Source organism: Hemiscyllium ocellatum, chromosome 14, assembly GCF_020745735.1.
Source record: "Hemiscyllium ocellatum isolate sHemOce1 chromosome 14, sHemOce1.pat.X.cur, whole genome shotgun sequence".
NCBI classification, from domain to species: Eukaryota; Metazoa; Chordata; class Chondrichthyes; order Orectolobiformes; family Hemiscylliidae; genus Hemiscyllium; species Hemiscyllium ocellatum.
In genome coordinates this window covers 65,835,008-65,855,144 of record NC_083414.1, presented here as the reverse complement: position 1 = coordinate 65,855,144, position 20,137 = coordinate 65,835,008, and the positions used below count along the sequence as shown (strand labels likewise).

Genomic DNA, 20,137 nt, shown 5'->3' with positions numbered 1-20,137 from the left:
AATCATGGAACTATACCGCCATTCTTTCAAGGAGTGGAGGATCAAAATCCTGGAATGTTATCCTAATATCATTGTGGGTATACATACAGCAATGGCCCAAAACTGTTCACAGTGTTCCAGTGGTTGCTTTGTGGTAGCCCAGAATATACTGTGCATAATGATCAATAATGAAGGAAAAATAATCATGTGGATGAGGGCATTCTACCTCTTTGGTCTTACTGAACCTAGAGTTGAGTAAACAATAAGAAATTTCTTGCTTTGCTGTAAATGATATAAAGGTTAATTGGAGTAGTGGTATTAGATCTGCAGCTAAAAACTTCCAATGTCTTGTCATCAACTGTCAGACTGACTCTGTGTGACTTCATCACATTGGGTGGTGCTATTCACACTCAGATCCAGAGAACAGATGAGGTGTGAGACTGTTAATGAGTGTACACAGTATTAGGCAGCACATATACTATAATTGGACTAATACTTAGACAATTAGCATGGCCTCTGCTCAAGGATGACAGACCCACATCAAGAATACTGTGCACAGATTTTGTCTTCTTATTTAAGAAAGGATATAAATGTATTGAGAACTCCTATGGTGCAGTAGTAGTGTCTCTACCTCTGAACTAGGAGACTTGGGTTCAAGCTCCACAGTCAAAAAGTGTGGTGTGAAGGGCTTATGCCCGAAATGTTGATTCTCCTGCTCCTCGGATGCTGCCTGACTGGCTGTGCTTTTCCAGCAACACACTCTTTGACTCTGACCTCCAGCATTTGCAGTCCTCATTTTTTCCTTCAAGCTCCAGGGGTGTGTCATAATATCTCTGAACAGGTAGATTAGAAAATGTAAAATGGGTTAGGAGCTGTTTGTAGAAGGTTCAGTACTACATTGCCTGATCTGGAGTTTTGTTATTAGAGAGTAACTGGAGTTTAAAGAAACAGGGAGTTAGATGAAAGAGGGGGTGGTCAGTCCCTTGTTTTCTGTCATTGGTGAGAACTTTCTGCTTTTTAATGTAAAAGTAAGGTCTTGGAAATAAATTTGGAGCATAAAGGGGCAAGTACAACCTTAAGAAACACCTACAGTACAGACCGTCGGAGATCAGAGAAAGGGAGTGAATGTGGCAAGGAGCTGCAGGAAAGTGTTTGAAGGAGCTGCCCAATATTATCTTCACTCAATCCAGGCACTGAACAGTTGAAGTGACATCAGGATAATAAAGTATCATAAGGCAAGTGGAATCTGCTGATTGGGTGAGGCTAGACAATGAGTATCTGGATTAATACTATTGCTTAGAGTTTGTAAACTCATTATTTTATCATTTAAAGTTTGTACAGGCTATATACTGTTTTCTAAATACTGTAGATTCCTGAAGAAGGGCTCATGCCCAAAACATCGATTCTCCTGCTCCTTGGATGCTGCCTGATCTGCTGTGCTTTTCCAGCAATATATTTTCAGCTCTGATCTCCAGCATTTGCAGTCCTCACTTTCTCCTATATACTGTTTTGACAAGGTCGAGAGTAGAAGGGCCACAAAGTAATTGGGATTATTTGATTTTAAGAGAGGTTTAGTCCAAAAGGGTAAGTCATGGCCACCAGGCAGTGTAAGAACTAAGCAGTGGTGCAGGAACACCCAGTGTTAAACAGATATAGTACTTTAGATGCTGTTAACGGGAAATGGCTTTTCAGGGGAAACCAGTAACAGCCAAATTCATTACCCCATGATTCGTTCTGCTGCACGGGAGAGAACGCGAAGGAGATAGTGTGGAAGTGCAATAGTCACATTCAGTTATAAAAGAAATAGATAAGTGTTTCTATGACCACAAACAAGACTCCAAGTTGGTATGTTGCTTTCCTGGTGCTAGGGTCAAGGATGTCTTAGAGTGGCTACAGGACATTCTGGAGGGGAAGGGTGAACAGCCAGTGGTCTTGGTAACATGGGTACCCAAACTTAGGTGAAAAAAAATGATATCCTAAAGCTAATTGTAGGGAATTAGGAAGTCAGTGGAAAACTAGAACCTCAGTGATCTCAGGATTACTGCCAGAGTTAAATGCCAGTCAGAGTAGAAATAGCAGGATATACTGGACGAATTTGCAGCTGGAAAGATAGTATGAGGGGGAAGATCTCAAATTCTTGGGATATTAAGACCAGTTCTGGGGGAGGTGGGACCAATAAAAACTGGATGGACACAGCTGGGCGGAATCAGGACTGATGTCCGAAGGAAAGTATTTGCTAATGTGGTCGGGGTGGCAGGGGAATGGGAACCTAAGCAGGGTGCTGAGGGAAACTGAGAGAAAGATGGCAATAAAAGAAAGTACAGTAAAATGCAAAGGTAATCAAGGGCAAGAGGACAAATACGAGGAAAGGGGTTAAGGATGACGTCATAGCCATTATGGAGATATGGTTACAAGGGGATTACAACCAGAATCTAAACATCCAGGGATGTTTGACACGAGAGACACAGGAGGGATGGAAAAGTTGATGGGGTAGCCCTGTTAATAAGAAATGAAATGAGGACAGTTGAGAGAGATTACCTAGGCTTGGATGATGTAGAGTCCATTTCAGTGGAGTTAAAAAAACAGCAAGGGAAAGAAACCTTTAGTAGGAGTAATGTATAGGCCCCCAAGGATATAAATCAACAAATTATAGGAGCATTTAAAAAGAGTGGAGTAATAATTATGGGTTACTTTAATCTTCATGTTGATTGAGTTAATCACGTTGGAAAGGGTAGCTACACTAACTCAGTCACATAGTGTACTCGGGAAAGTTCCCTAGAGCAACATGTCATGGAGCCAACTAGGAAACAGATAATCTTGGAAGTGGTAATGGGTAATGTGACAAGTTTATTAAATGACCTCTGAATAAAAGATCCCCTAGGAAGTGGTGATCATAACATAACAGAACCTAATATTCAATTTAAGAGTGAGAAACTTGGCTCAGAAAGAACTGTTTTTAATTTAAGTAAAAGGAATTACAATGAAATGAGGAGAGAGTTAGTGAAGTGGGCAGATAGATTATCAGGGATAGTCCATAGTTTAAGTGGATTGGCAATGCTAAATTGTCCTGTAGTGTCCAGGGATGTGCGGGCTAGGTGGATTAGCCGCAGGAAATGCAGGGGGTGATCTGAATGGTATGCTCTTCGGAGGGTCGGTGTGAACTTAATGGGTCAAATGGTCTGTTTCCACACTCTACGGATTTTATGCTTCTATGAATGGCATTAAGCAAGCAGTGGTGGACATTGAAGGAGGTAATTCATGACTCTCAGCAGAAATACATCCCAGTAAGGAGGAAAGATTCTAAGAGAGGGATAAACCAACAATGATTAACCAAGAAATTTAAGGAGAATATAAAGTTGAAAGAAAAAGCATATATGAAGGCAAAAGCCAGTGATAGCCAGTCAGTGAGTGGGAATAATGCAGAATCCAGCAAAGAAGTAAAAAGATAATAAAGAGAGAGACAATAAACAATGAGACAACTAGTGAGGAATTCAAAAACTGATATATATAAAAAGGAAAGATGCCAAAGTAACTGACTAATTTATTAAAGAATTTAGAGCAAGTCACAAATGGAGTGTATAGAGGAATGTGTTGTATTTAGATTTTCAGAAGGCATTTGACGAGGTACCTCATAAAAGGTAAGTCATGAGATAAGAGCCCACGCTTTTGGAGGTAGTACATTAGAGTCGTAGAGCTATACAGCTTGGATACAGACTCTTCCATCCAATCCGTCCATGCCTACTCATGCATTACTCACTAGAGGTTTGCAGAATGAGAGGTGCTATCATTAACCATATAGGATTCTTAAGGGGCTTGACAGGGTAAATGCTGAGAGGATGCTTCCCCCCATGGGAAGACTCTGGGACCTGAGGGAATAGTCTCCGAATAAAGGAGCATCAACTTAAAAGGTGTGATGAGGAAGGATATCTACTCTGAGGGTTGAAACTCCTTGCCACAGAGAAGTGTGGGATTAGAGTCCTTGTATGTATTTAAGGCTGAGATCGACAGATTCTTGATCAGAAGGGTTGCAGGGAAAAGGCAGGAAGGTGGATATGAGGTCGTCGTGATCCTATTGAAAGGCAGAGCAGGCTTAGGGGCTGAAAGGCCCACTCCTGTTTCTGTTTCTTATGGTCTTAAGAACTGTGTGTACCTGGGATGAGGGAGTAATCCTGTGAGGAAAGGGTGAGAAAGCTGGCCTGTATCCACTGGAATTTAGGAGAACAAAGGGTGATCCTGTTGAGACACAGGCGATCCTGAAATGACTTGGCAGAGTGGATGTTGAAATGATTAGCTGAATTTCACCACATTTTGGCAAATTGAGTTTCATGGAGGATTTCTCTTACCAAGACCTAGCGCATTTTCACGTAGTTGTCTCCTAGCACACCCTCATCCAATGCAAGTCCAATTCTCTTCTGCTTGCCATAGTTGCAGGAACTCCCAGGATACCCAAGCATTCCTGGAGCTGGCATCACACCTAAACATTTGTTGTGCAATCAGGCACGTGCAGGCAATCCACAGCAGCTCTCCGTGGTTCCAGATATTCAGCCCAGGCATTCAGCCCAATCCTGGCTGAGAAGAGGAATTTGGTGGCTTACTTTGGGAGAACCCTGAACCAGGAAAACTTGTGTACCTCAGTCTGGGCTGAGAACCCTGTGTACCTCAGTCTGAGCTAGGAACCCTGTGCACTTCAGCCTGAGCTGGAAACCCTGTGTACCTCAGTCTGGAATGGGAACCCTGTGTACCTCAGTTGAAATGGGAATCCTGCGTACCTCAGTCTGGGCTGAGAACCCTATATACCTCAGGATGAGCTGGGAACCCTGTGTACCTCAGCCTGAGCTGAGAACCCTGTGTACCTCAGTCTGGACTGGGAACCCTGTGTACCTCAGTCTGGAATGAGAACCCTGTGTACCTCAGTTGAAATGGGAATCCTGCGTACCTCAGTTGAAAGGGGAATCCTGTGTACCTCAGTCTGGAATGGGAACCCTGTGTACCTCAGTCTGAGCTGGGAACTCTGTGTACCTCAGTCTGTGCTGGGTACCCTGTGTACTGGAGTCTGAGCTGGGAACCCTGTGTACCTCAATCTGGGCTGGGAAACCGGTGTACCTCAGTCTGGGCTGGGAAGCCTGTGGACCCAATCTGGGCTGGGAATCCTGTGTACCTCAGTTTGTGCTGGAAATCCTGTGTACCTCACACTGAGCTGGGAATCCGGTGTACTTCAGTCTGGAATGGGAAGACTGTGGACATCAGTTGAAATGGAAATCCTGTGTACCTCAGTCTGGAATGGGAATCCGGTGTACCTCAGTCTGACCTGGGAACCCTGTGTACCTCAGTCTGAGCCGGGAACCCTGTGTACCTCAGTCTGGGCTGGGAATGCTGTGTACCTCAGTCTGGGCTGGGAACTCTGTGTACCGCAGGCTGAGCTGGGAATCCTGCATATCTGAGTCTGAAATGGGATCCCAGCGTACCTCAGTCTGAGCTGGGAATCCTGTGTACCTCATACTGAGCTGGGAACCCTGTGAACCTCAGCCTGAGCTGGGAACCCTGTGGACCACTGTCTGGGCTGGGAACCCTGTGTACCTCAGTCTGAGCTGGAAATCTTGTGTACCTCAGTCTGGAATGGGAATCCTGTGTACCTCAGTCTGGAATGGGAACCCCATGTACCTCGGTTTGTGCTGGGAATCCTGTGTACCTTAAAATGAGCTGGAAACGCTGTGTACCTCAGTCTGGGCTGGGAACCTTGTGTACCTCAGTCAGGAATGAGAACCCTGCGTACCTCAGTCTGGAATGAGAAACCTGTGAACCTCAGTCTGAGCTGGGAACCCTGTGTACCTCAGTCTGGGCTGGGAACCCTATGCACTTCAGTCTGAGCTAGGAACTCTGTGTACTTCAGTCTGAGATGGGAACCCTGTGTATCTCAGTCTGGGATGGGAACCTTGTGTACCTCAGTCTGTGCTGGGAATTCTGTGTACCTCAGTTTGGAATGGGAACCCTGTGTACCTCAGTCTGGAATGGGACCCTGTGTACCTCAGTCTGGAATGAGAACCCTGTGTACCTCACTTGAAATGGGAATCCTGCGTACCTCAGTTGAAAGGGGAATCCTGTGTACCTCAGTTTGGAATGGGAACCCTGTGTACCTCAGTCTGGAATGGGACCCTGTGTACCTCAGTCTGGAATGAGAACCCTGTGTACCTCACTTGAAATGGGAATCCTGCGTACCTCAGTTGAAAGGGGAATCCTGTGTACCTCAGTTTGGAATGGGAACCCTGTGTACCTCAGTCTGGAATGAGAACCCTGTGTACCTCACTCTGGGCTGGGAATCCTGTGTACCTGAGTCTGAGCTGGGAACCCCGTGTACCTCAGTCAGGAATGAGACCCCTGTGTACCTCAGTTGAAATGGAAATCCTGTGTACCTCAGTCTGGAATGGGAATTCTGTGTACCTCATACTGAGCTGGGAACCCTGTGTACCTCAGTCTGCAATGGGAACCCTGTATACCTCAGTCTGAGCTGGGAACCCTGTGCACCTCAGTTTGAGCTGGGAACCCTGTGTACCTCAGCCTTAGCTGGGAACCCTGTGTACCTCAGGATGAGCTGGGATCCCTGTGTACCTCAGTTTGGGCTGGGAACCTTGTGTACCTCAGTCTGGAATGAGAACCCTGTGTATCTCAGTTGAAATGGGAACCCTGTGTACCTCAGTCTGAGCTAGGAACTCTGTGTACTTCAGTCTGAGATGGGAACCCTGTGTACCTCAGTCTGTGATGGGAATCCTGTGTATCTCAGTCTGGGATGGGAACCTTGTGTATCTCAGTCTGTGTTGGAAACTCTGTGTACCTCAGTCTGGAATGGGACCCTGTGTATCTCAATCTGAGCTAGGAACTCTGTGTACTTCAGTCTGAGATGGGAACCCTGTGTACCTCAGTCTGTGCTGGGAACTCTGTGTACCTCAGTCTGAGCTGGGAACTCTGTGTACTTCAGTCTGAGATGGGAACCCTGTGTACCTCAGTCTGTGCTGGGAACTCTGTGTACCTCAGTCTGGAATGGGAACCCTGTGTACCTCAGTCTGGAATGGGACCCTGTGTACCTCAGTCTGGAATGAGAACCCTGTGTACCTCACTTGAAATGGGAATCCTGCGTACCTCAGTTGAAAGGGGAATCCTGTGTACCTCAGTTTGGAATGGGAACCCTGTGTACCTCAGTCTGGAATGAGAACCTTGTGTACCTCACTCTGGGCTGGGAATCCTGTGTACCTGACTCTGAGCTGGGAACCCCGTGTACCTCAGTCAGGAATGAGACCCCTGTGTACCTCAGTCTGGAATGGGAATTCTGTGTCCCTCATACTGAGCTGGGTACCCTGTGTACCTCAGTCTGCAATGGGAACCCTGTGTACCTCAGTCTGTGCTGGGAACTCTGTGTACCTCAGTCTGAGCTGGGAACCCTGTGTACCTCAGTCTGAGCTGGGAACGCTGTGTACCTCAGTCTGAGCTGGGAACCCTGTGTACCTCAGTCTGAGCAGGGAACCTGTGTACCTCAGTCATGGCTAGGAACCCTGTGTACCTCAGTCAGGAATGAGAACCCTGTGTACCTCAGTTGAAATGGGAATCCTGTGTACCTCAGTCTGTGCTGGGAACACTGTGTACCTCAGTCTGAGCTGGGAACCCTGTGTACCTCAGTCTGAGCAGGGAACCTGTGTACCTCAGTCATGGCTAGGAACCCTGTGTACCTCAGTCAGGAATGAGAACCCTGTGTACCTCAGTTGAAATGGGAATCCTGTGTTCCTCAGGATGAGCTGGGAACCCTGTGTACCTCAGTCTGTAATGGGAATCCTGTGTACCTCAGTTTGGAATGGGAACCTTGTGTACCTCCGTATGGAATGAGAACCCTGTGTATCTCAGTTGAAATGGGAACCCTGTGTACCTCAGTCTGAGCTAGGAACTCTGTGTACTTCAGTCTGAGATGGGAACCCTGTGTACCTCAGTTTGTGATGGGAATCCTGTGTATCTCAGTCTGGGATGGGAACCTTGTGTATCTCAGTCTGTGCTGGGAACTCTGTATACCTCAGTTTGGAATGGGAACCTTGTGTACCTCCGTATGGAATGAGAACCCTGTGTATCTCAGTTGAAATGGGAACCCTGTGTACCTCAGTCTGAGCTAGGAACTCTGTGTACTTCAGTCTGAGATGGGAACCCTGTGTACCTCAGTTTGTGATGGGAATCCTGTGTATCTCAGTCTGGGATGGGAACCTTGTGTATCTCAGTCTGTGCTGGGAACTCTGTATACCTCAGTTTGGAATGGGAACCCTGTGTACCTCAGTCTGTAATGGGAACCCTGTGTACCTCAGTCTGAGCTGGGAACCTGTGTACCTCAGTCATGGCTGGGAACCCTGTGTACCTCAGTCTGGAATAGGAACCCTGTATACCTCAGTCTGGAATGGGACCCTGTGTACCTCAGTCTGGAATGAGAACCCTGTGTACCTCATTTGAAATGGGAATCCTGCGTACCTCAGTTAGGAATGGAAACCCTGTGTACCTCAGTCTGGAATGAGAACCTTGTGTACCTCACTCTGGGCTGGGAATCCTGTGTATCTGAGTCTGAGCTGGGAACCCCGTGTACCTCAGTCAGGAATGAGACCCCTGTGTACCTCAGTTGAAATGGGAATCCTGTGTACCTCAGTCTGGAATGGGAATTCTGTGTACCTCATACTGAGCTGGGAACCCTGTGTACCTCAGTCTGAGCTGGGAACCTGTGTACCTCAGTCATGGCTGGGAACCCTGTGTACCTCGGGCAGGAATGAGAACCCTGTGTACCTCAGTTGAAATGGGAATCCTGTGTTCCTCAGTCTGGGCTGAGAAGCCTATATACCTCAGGATGAGCTGGGAACCCTGTGTACCTCAGTCTGGAATGGGAACCTGTGTACCTCAGTCTGGAATGAGAACCTGTGTTTCAGTCTGGAATGAGAACTCTGTGTATCTCAGTTGAAAGGAGAACCCTGTGTATCTCAGTTGAAATGGGAACCCTGTATACCTCAGTCTGAGCTAGGAACTCTGTGTACTTCAGTCTGAGATGGGAACCCTGTGTACCTCAGTTTGTGATGGGAATCCTGTGTATCTCAGTCTGGAATGGGAACCTTGTGTATCTCAGTCTGTGCTGGGAACCCTGTGTATCTCAGTCTGGAATGGGACCCTGTGTATCTCAGTCTGGAATGAGAACCCTGTGTACCTCACTTGAAATGGGAATCCTGCGTACCTCAGTTGAAAGGGGAAACCTGTGTACCTCAGTCTGGAATGGGACCCTGTGTATCTCAGTGTGGAATGAGAACCCTGTGTAACTCACTTGAAATGGGAATCCTGCATACCTCAGTTGAAAGGGGAAACCTGTGTACCTCAGTTTGGAATGGGAACCCTGTGTACCTCAGTCTGGAATGAGAACCCTGTATACCTCACTCTGGGCTGGGAATCCTGTGTACCTGAGTCTGAGCTGGGTTCTCAGACTGTGAATCCTGTGTACCTCAGGAATGAGACCCCTGTGTACCTCAGTTGAAATGGGAATCCTGTGTACCTCAGTCTGGGCTGGAAACCCTGTGTACCTCAGTTTGTGCTGGGAATCCTGCGTACCTCAGTTGAAATGGGAATAAAAAGCGTACCTCAGTCTGGAATGGGAATCCTGTGGACCCCAGTCTGAGCTGGGTTCCCTGTGTATCGCAGTTGAAATGGGAACCCTGTGTACCTCAGTCTGGAATGGGAACCCTGTATACCTCAGTCTGAGCTGGGAACCCTGTATACCTCAGTCTGAGCTGGGAACCCTGTGTACCTCAGACTGTGCCAATATACCCGAGTACTCCCATCTGTTTCAGGAACACTGTTTACCCCGGTGTTCATATCAATTGGATTTAAAATCCAATAACACCAACAGTCTGCTGTGTCCCGTTTAATCGCTTCCCCCCCCCCCTTTATATGTTAACACAAACAATGAACACTGATAACTCTTCTTGAAATGGTGCATTGAGATGGGCCTTTTGCAGCTCCCCCCTCCCCCCCACGACTGTACTCTCCTGGACGAACGTCTGAACATGTTCAGGCCTTGACACTGTTGCTGAGATCTGTTTCCCTGAGCTGGGCATTTATGGCCATTTGTAAATTGGCTGTGACCAGATAATTGCCTGACATAATCGTCAGCATCTACACTGAAATCAGACAACAACTGAAATGTCTCAAAATGAGGAAAAAATAAATCAGCCAGACACCAGGTCCAGTGGAAAGGGAAGCCATTTTATTTGATTAGTGAGAATTAATGTCCTCTCTGATCAACGGATTGGTGCAGATGACATCAAGTTACATCACAGAAGATCCAATCAGATGCTCTACCATCAATGACATCATCAGACAGTACAAATAACAATCCAGTCAGAAGATCAGCATCAAACATCACTAAAAAGGACAGCCTATCACAAGCCCTGCAGCTGCCTGGTAACAGTGAGAACCAATCACAGAGCTCAGTGCAATAGGGCTATCCAGTCAGGAGGGGTAACGCCATATACCACCTTGGGGATCTGTTAATTCTCTTGTTGTCCTATACATGTCTTATTTTACAAAATATACAATTCAGGTTGCAAAAGTGCAGTGCCATTACATAGAAGGGGACCTTCAATCCCAACCACACACATGGCTGTGGGAATAATTCATATCTTCAATAAACTGCTGTGAGACAGACTTGCTGTGGATGACCGTGGGTAACCTGGAACCTTTCGGTCTGGGTGAAAGATTACATATTGCCTTTGAGGGGATGCAGTACTTTGGTTTCTGGGTTCTCTCAGGTTTGTTGAGATAGCGGGAACCATCTGCTCTGACATCACCCATGGACATTTGCAAATAACACAGCTTGCCTTTGAATTAGGGCTTCAGTTCAGTACTGATGGAGTGCTTTCAGATGAGATACAAAATCAAGGCTCTCTAAGTTGAATCTGAAAGAATAAACAGCACGTTTTGCAGAAGAACACAGGAGTTCTACATTGCATCCTAGCCTACACTTAATTGACATCACTAAAACAGTCATATGTTTATTTACTTCATTGGCGTTTGGAGGACCTTGCTGTGCACAAATTGGCTGTCGCTTTTTCCTATATCCCAATAGGGGACTACACTTCAAAAGTATTTAATTGAGTGTGAAGTGCTTCCTGACCACTGGAGGTCACAGAAGGTGTTAAGAAATGCATGTTCTGTCTTCATCTTAACAGAAGTGCAAGGGAAGGAAAAACTGATGGGCAGAGTGTTGTGACAGGAATGGATATCATTAAAGATGAACAATTTGTGATATTTCTAGGGCGCAACTACCCGCCCCCCTCCCCCAAAAAAGGTTGTCGCATTTGTGTCATTCACAACAGGCATGGTATTTTTAATGTCACCTTTGGACAAAACATGATAAAGGTACTACATAAATGAAAGAATTGTTTGTATTTTGGGAGTTGAGCGGACCACTTCACCTGGTGATCTGGGCACTTTGAAACGTCAGAAAGCTGATGAGAAAGATCCTTTTTCCAAATGGCATGATAACATGACCATATACGATTACCTCACCAGTCTGATTTCCCAGGAAGAGTTGGTCAAATAGACGCTGGTTTGGTGAGAACGGCTAAAAAACCAAGGACTTGTTTTTGGTGTATTTAGTGGTGCTGGTTGAGTGACAGACAACGAACATGGTCTTCTTCAACTTGTGCCATGGGTTATTATTTTACACTCTCATGCGAGATACGTTAAGACCAACATTTAGTGCCTCAATTATAAGATAGCACTCCCTTGGTGCTGCATGGTAACATCAGCCTATATTATGTGCTGAAGACCCAGAGTGTTAATGGAAATCTCACAACTGCCTGACTTTGCAAACTGCATAAGTTAATGTTGAGAGAGAGAGAGAGAGAGACAGACAGAGAGAGAGACAGACAGACAGACTGCAGAGGAGTAAAAGGGGAACTTGAATCCAAGTTCCTGCTTTCTAGGGTTTGTAATGGAAACTGGTCCATCATTGACCCCAGGTGACTCATTTCACTAAACTCCCAATTCATTGCTGAGCTGATAAAGTATCTGACCATAACATCTATGCAGAGTGGTTTGGCACAGTGGTGGTGGCTAGAAAATCCACGTTCAAGTTCCACCTTCCTCAGGTATGTTCCTCAGCAAGATGATTAAAAATAATGACAACGTCCATGCTCAATGCTGGGCTCTCTTAGGAAGGAAATGACAAGATTGACTGAAAGTATAAAACAGGATTCAAATTTTTTTTTGAGTCAACATTCAAATTAGAGCCTTGGATCTCCCTTATGGAAAGGACAAATAGAGAAAGAATTGGAATTTAGTCCCATTTTAGGCCTTCATTGCCTACTGGGAGTCTAGTGCTCAGTGGCCAAGCCCAGACTGCAAGTGGTTGCAGGAAACGGCAGAGGAACCTTCAAGGCTTGCACATTAGTCATTGGTATGGTAACTAGTGGCGCAATGAGTGAGGGAGAACAGCTTAGCTCTGGGGAAGTGGTTGTGATTTCTCTGTCCAGTTGGGAATGAGAATGCATCTTGTTTTACTCCTCACGGATTCCAAATAACTGGAATTCGCTCATGGACCATTCAGGACTGTAGGCACTGGGAAAATTGCTGTGATCCATAACCACTGGTGCTGTGTGTTGGATGCAAGCCCTCGTGACAGATGATTCCTTCAATCCAGTTTCATTCAAATGCTCCTTGCTGCTTTTTTTTAAAAACCAAGACCTTGCTGAGGGCCAAACACAAGAAATAGAATAATGAGAGGGGTGTTGGACATTGTTTGCCAGATCACTTCTCCTTTTCTCCTTCCATGTGCAACTTCAAATTGCACAGACCACTGCGGCTTGGGCCTTATATCAATAAGTTCAATAAGTGTGTAAAGGAACTCTTAGAAGTATAGGATGGATGATGCAAGTGTCTTGCCCTCTTCAGTAGCTACTTAGGTTGATTGAGCATTAACGGTTTGTGAATGTATCAATTCAACAACCATGCTTATAGTTATAAACGTTCCTCGGCATAGATGTATTTAAATCACAGAAGCAATCAGTTTGAGAGAGCAGCGAATAAAAGTATAGAACATCCAAAGCCTTATTAATAGATTTGATTAATTATCGTCACACATACCTAAATACAGTGAAAAGTTGTGTTTTGCATGCAGTATTATCATGCAAAGTGCATTCGGGTGCAACAGAGCAAGAAACACAATATTACAGCTGCAGAGGTTGTGTACAAAGAACGAGATCAACATTAAATTTGAAAGGTCCATACAGAAGTCTAATAACAGGTGGGAAGAAGCTGTTCTTGAATAGGGGCTTAGGAGGACAAGATAGGATGTAAATGTTCAACTTGTAGAAGACATTAGTTTGGCCTCGTCTGTAGTATTTCACCCAATTCTGGGTGCCACACTTTAAGGACATAAAGGCATTGGAATGCAGAAAAGATTCAGAAAAATGAGGAACCTTCAGTTATGAAGCGTGGTTGGAGCAGTTAGCACCATTCTGCTTGAACAAGTGAAAAGGAGATTGGATTGAGGTGTTCAAATCATGAGGGTCCATACAGAACAGGAGGAAGAGAAACTGTTCCCACTTCCGAAGGATTGGAAATGAGCGTGCACAGATTTAACGTAATTGGTGAAAAAAGTACATAAAAGTGAAATGGGGTGGTTAATCAGTGCTGGCCCACCTCTTGTGAAGGAATAATAAATACAAGGAGCTTTCCCTCACCCATCGAGTGGTTCAGGTCTGGAATACTCTGCCCAAAAACTAGTTGGATTCAGATGCAATTGAGGTTTTTAAAAGGGAATGTTGTTCAAATAGGGAGAATGTGCGAGAAGGCCAGTACAGAGACAGTGGGGCTGAATGGGCTCTTTCTGTGTTGAAACGATTCTGTGATTGTGCACAGCATTGCAAGACCCAGCAGTGGAGGCCATTTGGCCCATTTGTATGGGCCTTTTCTTTGAGGAAGCTATTAAATTATTCCTTGCCTATTCCTCTTCCTCAGAGCCTTGCTATTGCTTCTTTTTCAAGCGTATCACTAATTCTTATTTGAAAGTCACAGCTGAATCGGTTTCCAGTGGTGTTTCAGGTAGTGCATTTCAGCTGAGTACACATTCTCATCTGCTTCCTGGTTCTTTCATCAAGGAGAATGAGAAGGGCAAAACTTGATTCCAGCAACAAGTAGGTACCATCAATTTGATCTGTTCTTCAGGCAGCCTCCCACCAGCAATGTATGTGGACAGTCTAGCTACTCACTGCCCTACATACTTCCATTGACTCACAAAGAGACCCTACTCTTTGCTTGCCTTAGAGATGTTTGACTAGGAATGAACAACCATCATAAATGACGGAGCAGAATGACATGCAAACATGAGCAGGAAAGCAGCTTTCATCTTCATGAGATAGGTTCGACCGAGAGTAGACAGGAATGGAACACTCCTTCTGTGATAGCAGCATCGAGCACTCCCAGATCAATATATTACAGATTGGATACAAGGTAGAATATTCCTTACAGCAAATCCCAATCAAAGGCTTGTCACTGCTACCTCATGTACAGACCGGAATGAAGTCTGCTGCAGATGCAGTGAAACAGCCTAAATATTTAAAGAGAATATTAAAGAGTCAGAAAATTTCTGCAAAAAAGATGTTCCTCAAAGATATGTGTGCATCGTAAAGCATCACACGATCTTGTGGTTACACACAATGGCCTAATGATCAGTCCTACCATCTTCAGGGGTGACTATACACAGACTCTCAGTCCTCTGTCTTGTGGAATTGAAACTCAAGACTAAACTGTTTGCAGCCTCACCTCTCCAACATTGATTGATGCTGCGTGAAAGAAAATAAGGACTGCCCCCTTGCAGCGCATGTTGTATTGAGGTATGTGTCTTTTTAATCATTGCCCATCCACGCAGCTCCTGTGGAGCATAGGTTGAAGTGGGAAAAATTCAGAATGGAAATGGTTTTGTTCAAAGAGCTGTTGGAGACAGCTGTTGCCTGTTGTCACAGATAATGGAGAATGAATACTGTGTAACCATAGGATGCAAGTGTGGAAGCAGGCCATTCAGCCCATCAATTCCACACCACCCCTCCAAAAAGCATTCCATCAGATCCATTCCCCCAGCCCAGTTCCTATAACCACGCATTTCCCCTGGCTGATCTACCATTTAGCCTGTACATCCCTCGACACTATGGACAATTTAGCATTGCCATTTCACCTAACCTGTTGGTGATAGTTGGGCTGTTTGGCTCAGTCCAGTGTTAGATTGGTCACTGTGTTAAGATCATTATCTTAATGACCTAGAAAGAGCTATTTGTGGGGAATTGAGGGGGCAAGGCTGTAGGATGAGGCTGTGGCAGAAATAAACACAAACATTAAATTGTTTCTGCTGTTCATGCCAAAACCTATCATCTTCCCAGGTACAAGGTGCTCAGATTATTCTAAAGCCTCATGTTTCAATGGTGAGTTTACTGTGAAGGCCTAAGCGATGAGATGACCTGCAAATTGAGAAAAGCAACCTGCTCTCTGCTCGTGTGCCAGCTCTAGCATTCAGTGCGACGAAACAAAAAAATAAATGAATTCCTGATACACAGGAGAAAAAAGTCCCAAGGTTTTTATCTCCCTCAGACCTTGACTCTATTCGTAGTGCAATGGAGGCTTGGACAGATCAGGGTTGAGCATTGGGAAGGTGGAGAAATGTAGATAAGCTATTAAAAACAAAGCAAGTCTGTTTCACACGTAATACAAAACAATGACCGACAACAACTCTTTTTATATAACACAGAATATGAACAAACGTCTTAAAGAGAGAAAAAAAATCATCCATTTACATCTCCAAAAGGATAACATATCTATGTCCAAAGGATATTTAAAAAAATAAATTAGAAACCAACATAGTTTAATTAACACAGAGGTGAGATTACTGTTAACCTCCATGTATGTAGAGGGACATCACTCCATACAGTCACTACATAATTTACCGTTTACAAGTTAGACATTTGCATTGTGATTAACAACAAGCTACTTAGCTACTAAGTGCAAAATCTTGGTGAGCGGAATCAACTAATTCTATCTCCTCTCAGTTTGAAAACAGTCACCTGTTTGTTAGACATAATTTACAGCATATTTTCGACTGCTATGAACACTATGTACGAGATTACAACAGGCAAGAGAAACTCCAAGGCAGCTTGCCTGTGAGAAAGAATGCTTGTTCTGTGGAACATCATCCTTTGGTAGTTTCCCACCTCCCCCCATACATACGAGAATGGCAATGACATGGCTAATGGACACTGTAGTGCTATTGTAGAATGATCTACCAAATAGCCTAGATCAACAATCCAGGTATAAGTGAGCTCAACTTCCACTGTTCGAGAACCTGAATTAATTCTTTTCTGAAAAAAAAGAGGCAGTTTCCATTAAATGGATCATGAATTAGTCCAAAAATCCAATTGGGTCACTGAAGTCCATTTGTGAAGGAAACCTGTTGTTTTTAACTCAGTTTGGCCTTTATGCGATTCCAGTCTTACACCCATCTGGGTCAACTGCCTGAAGTAGCGCAGTGAGACACTTAACTGTGTCAAAACTGCTTCTCAAGAGGTTGTCCTCCCACCACTTTGTTAGCAAGATCACATTGGGCAAGAAATTCTAGCCATGCCAGAGATCCCTGCTTCTGTCAATTAATTAAAATAAAGGTGATTTTCTTCCCTTGAGAGCTCAAAACATCTCCTGTGATCACTTCAAGACTCTGGTTGGTAAAAACAATGATCAGTGTGGAATGGAGTCTTTCTGATTGGAAAGATTCTCCCCAAATACTGGCCAAGTCCGTGTGGTTTAGTTGATCTCATCTTGGGTGGTTCTAGGAACCCTTGGCTGCAGTATCCAAGGTTTCCTGTGAGAACATAACATTCCAGATTTTTTTTAAAAAAGGTGTTTCAGCTCAATCGTCCCAGTATCCTTGCTCTCCCACAGATTTCCATCCCTTCAGCGACCTCACTTTCTTAATGAAGCTATGTTTTAAACCCAGACTTTTTAAAAAAAAATTCTTCTGAACGAATACTGCAACAAAGAGTCTTGGAGGTGTTTATTAACTGACTTAGTGAACAAATACTTCCTGGTCTCCATCTGAATTCTCCCTTACATTCTACTAATGTCAAATTTATGCCATCTGAACCCAAGTTTAAAAAAATGGTTTCCCTTACTCAACCTGTTTGATATTGGAACAATCTCAGTATTTATCTTCCCTCTTTCTGAAGCATCGAGTTCAAGTTTCTCCCAATTCATTGATGATTCCCGATCAGACTCCTTACCTTCTCTAATGAACGTCGGTGGTTTCATGCCAAGGTGATTAGATTTGATCAGCTTTAACTAGCTCAATGAATGCCAAGTATAGCCCCAGATATTGGTTCTGTATTATATGTACGTATATTCTCAGTCACTTTCACAGCAAAGATAGAGATCTTTCAACATGCCAATTCCTCAAAAAATCCCAATCCCTTCATCTACACTTTTTACTTGGTTCTGAATGTTTTCCCTTCTAATACAAGTCCAATTTCCCAAAATTCCTATTGAATCTACACCCACCACATCCTTAAAGGCAGTATAGCTCAGACCTGAACAACTCTCAACATTAAAACAAAACTGATTTCCTCCTTCTCTCCCTTGGTTCTTTTGCGAATTGGTTGCCATCCAACCTGCATGAAAAAGGGTTCAGAATAGTGAACACCCCTATTTAAAAACAGCCCTTGAAAGAGGAGATTAATGCCAGCTTCTCTGCTTTCCTGTCAATTCGTTCATTGCTGCACTACAGATTTTAAACGAGATGTCAGTTGAAATGATGCTGGGTGATATTAACAATGGGCAGATTCAGACCAAAGCTACAAATTGGCATCAGTGATTCTCCACCTTAACAAAGTCTTGTATTGCCAGTTGAATTCAGGCAATTACGTATTTACAGGCTCCATTACTAACCGACCTTCAAAACTTCATCATGGGTGCAGTTGTCCAGGTTCTTTGGATACTGCCTGACACCACAGGGACAGAAGGGCCATGTAAAGGATTAAAGATTACTGTTTTATAGATCTGTCACCAGCAGCCACAGAGCAGGTTAGTGATAGAATCAGATGGGAAGCTGTACCATCGCTCTCCACCCTCCCCCCCTCGTTGGGTACAGAGAGTTGTCTGGATTCATGTATGGTCACCTGGGTTAGGAGCTGAAACTCCTGGACCATGTAAGAGTCACCAAGGAACTGTATCCCAGGAGGAATTAACACCCTTGGGATCCCATCCGAGTAAAAATCCACTCCAGTTGATCACACTCCAGCAGGAGTCAGCATCTGTGGAAGTTCAGTGGGGAAGGTGAAAAGAAATATTAAACGTCTGGGACAGCGGTTACTGACGCTCTGCTATGTTAACAGCAGAGACCTGAGCGGGTTTGATGATTTGTGCAGGTTTGTTTGAAAACTGGTGTCTGAGTACATTGTGGGATCTTTCACAATTTGAAGGAGCCCCCAGCGCTGTTGATCGGTATTAAAAATGCCCTTGTACATTCCCACCCTCTCCAGAAATAGGCTGCTGAATGATATCTTTTATCTCCCCCCACTCGCTTTTTCCATGGGCTGTGCTCATTTAAACAAATGTTACGTCTCTTAATATTTTCTACTGCTGATGAAAGGACAGCAACTCGGGACATTTACTTTGCTCCTTTCTCCCCACAGATGCTGCCAGAGCTGCTGAGTTTTCTCAACAGTTTCTGTTTTTAGCTCAGACCACCAGCATCTGCAGTACTTTGGCTGTCTGATTGATCCACGCATCCTCCTCTCACAAGTTATGCTCAAGGATCCAGGATCAATTTTATGTTTCTCAATCTCAAAACAGGCTTGATTGAGAATGGAAAATTCTTTACTACCTGATCGAACATAGCAGTCAGGTGGGGAGGGGGGGTTGGGGTTCAGGTCAGGCTGACCACTCTGTCACACTATCCATTTTGGGGTCCAGTAGCCCACCCTAATAGAAATAGTGTATGTCTCTCTCTTACACACACTTTGGATGGCAATGTTTTTGTCAACTGAGCACCAAGTTACAGAAACAGATTTATACTGCCATACCGTTGATAGAGTCCAACGCACTCAAATAACTTCAGAAACTCACCTAAATATCCACAAAATTGAGAGAATATTACCTCAGTGCTCTGTACAGGCCGATGGTTTGACCCATAACAGGAGCAGCTGCATGCGCTGTCCAATGTGAAAGAGAGTCATACATGTGGGCGGCACGGTGGCACAGTGGTTAGCACTGCTGCCTCACAGCGCCTGTAGACCCGGGTTCAATTCCCGACTCAGGCGACTGACTGTGTGGAGTTTGCACGTTCTCCCCGTGTCTGCGTGGGTTTCCTCCGGGTGCTCCGGTTTCCTCCCACAGTCCAAAGATGTGCGGGTCAGGTGAATTGGCCATGCTAAATTGCCCGTAGTGTTAGGTAAGGGGTAAATGTAGGGGTATGGGTGGGTTGCGCTTTGGCGGGTCGGTGTGAACTTGTTGGGCCGAAGGGCCTGTTTCCACACTGTAAGTCTAATCTAATCTAATCTAATACAAAGCACAATCCGTTGATGCCTGTTTCTACTGAGCTACTGTCAGGTGAGTCTTGTGGAACCTCATGTTTTGCACCATATGGCCTTAAAAAGAGGTGTTATCTTCTACATTTGTACATCAAAGTGCATGTTTCAGATACACAGGCCACACCAGCCCCACTTACTATCTTTCCACACTAAGACAGCAGGCACTGCATGCGCCTCTTGTAATGACAATGCTTGATCTCATTCCAGCATTGGCCCTGTGCGTCAACTCAGATTTGCAGACTTTAAAGTTCAGACAGATGAAGGCAGGGCCGACAAGAGCAGGACAGAAAAGCATCAGCCAGGGTTCCACAGAACCTACAGTAGGCCCACCAGTCTTCAATGTAGCTCCTCCTGGTTGAAGCTGGAAGTTCAGCCAGTTGCCTCCATTGAGGGTTGACTCTAGGCCTCAGTGTCCCTGCTAACCTACAGAGGAAGTAAAAGCAGGGAGGGCACTTCCAAAATAAATGGCAATGGCTCAGATCCATGACCTGTCACATGACAAAAGAAGAGTGTGGTCCGAGGGTGCGGGT

General features: G+C 44.8%; 1 pseudogene; it reads left to right on the top strand.

Annotated features, from left to right (window-relative positions):
• The first annotated feature begins 429 nt into the window (after window positions 1–429).
• LOC132822504 (U6 spliceosomal RNA) lies at window positions 430–543 on the top strand (annotated as a pseudogene).
• The last annotated feature ends 19,594 nt before the right edge of the window (window positions 544–20,137 follow it).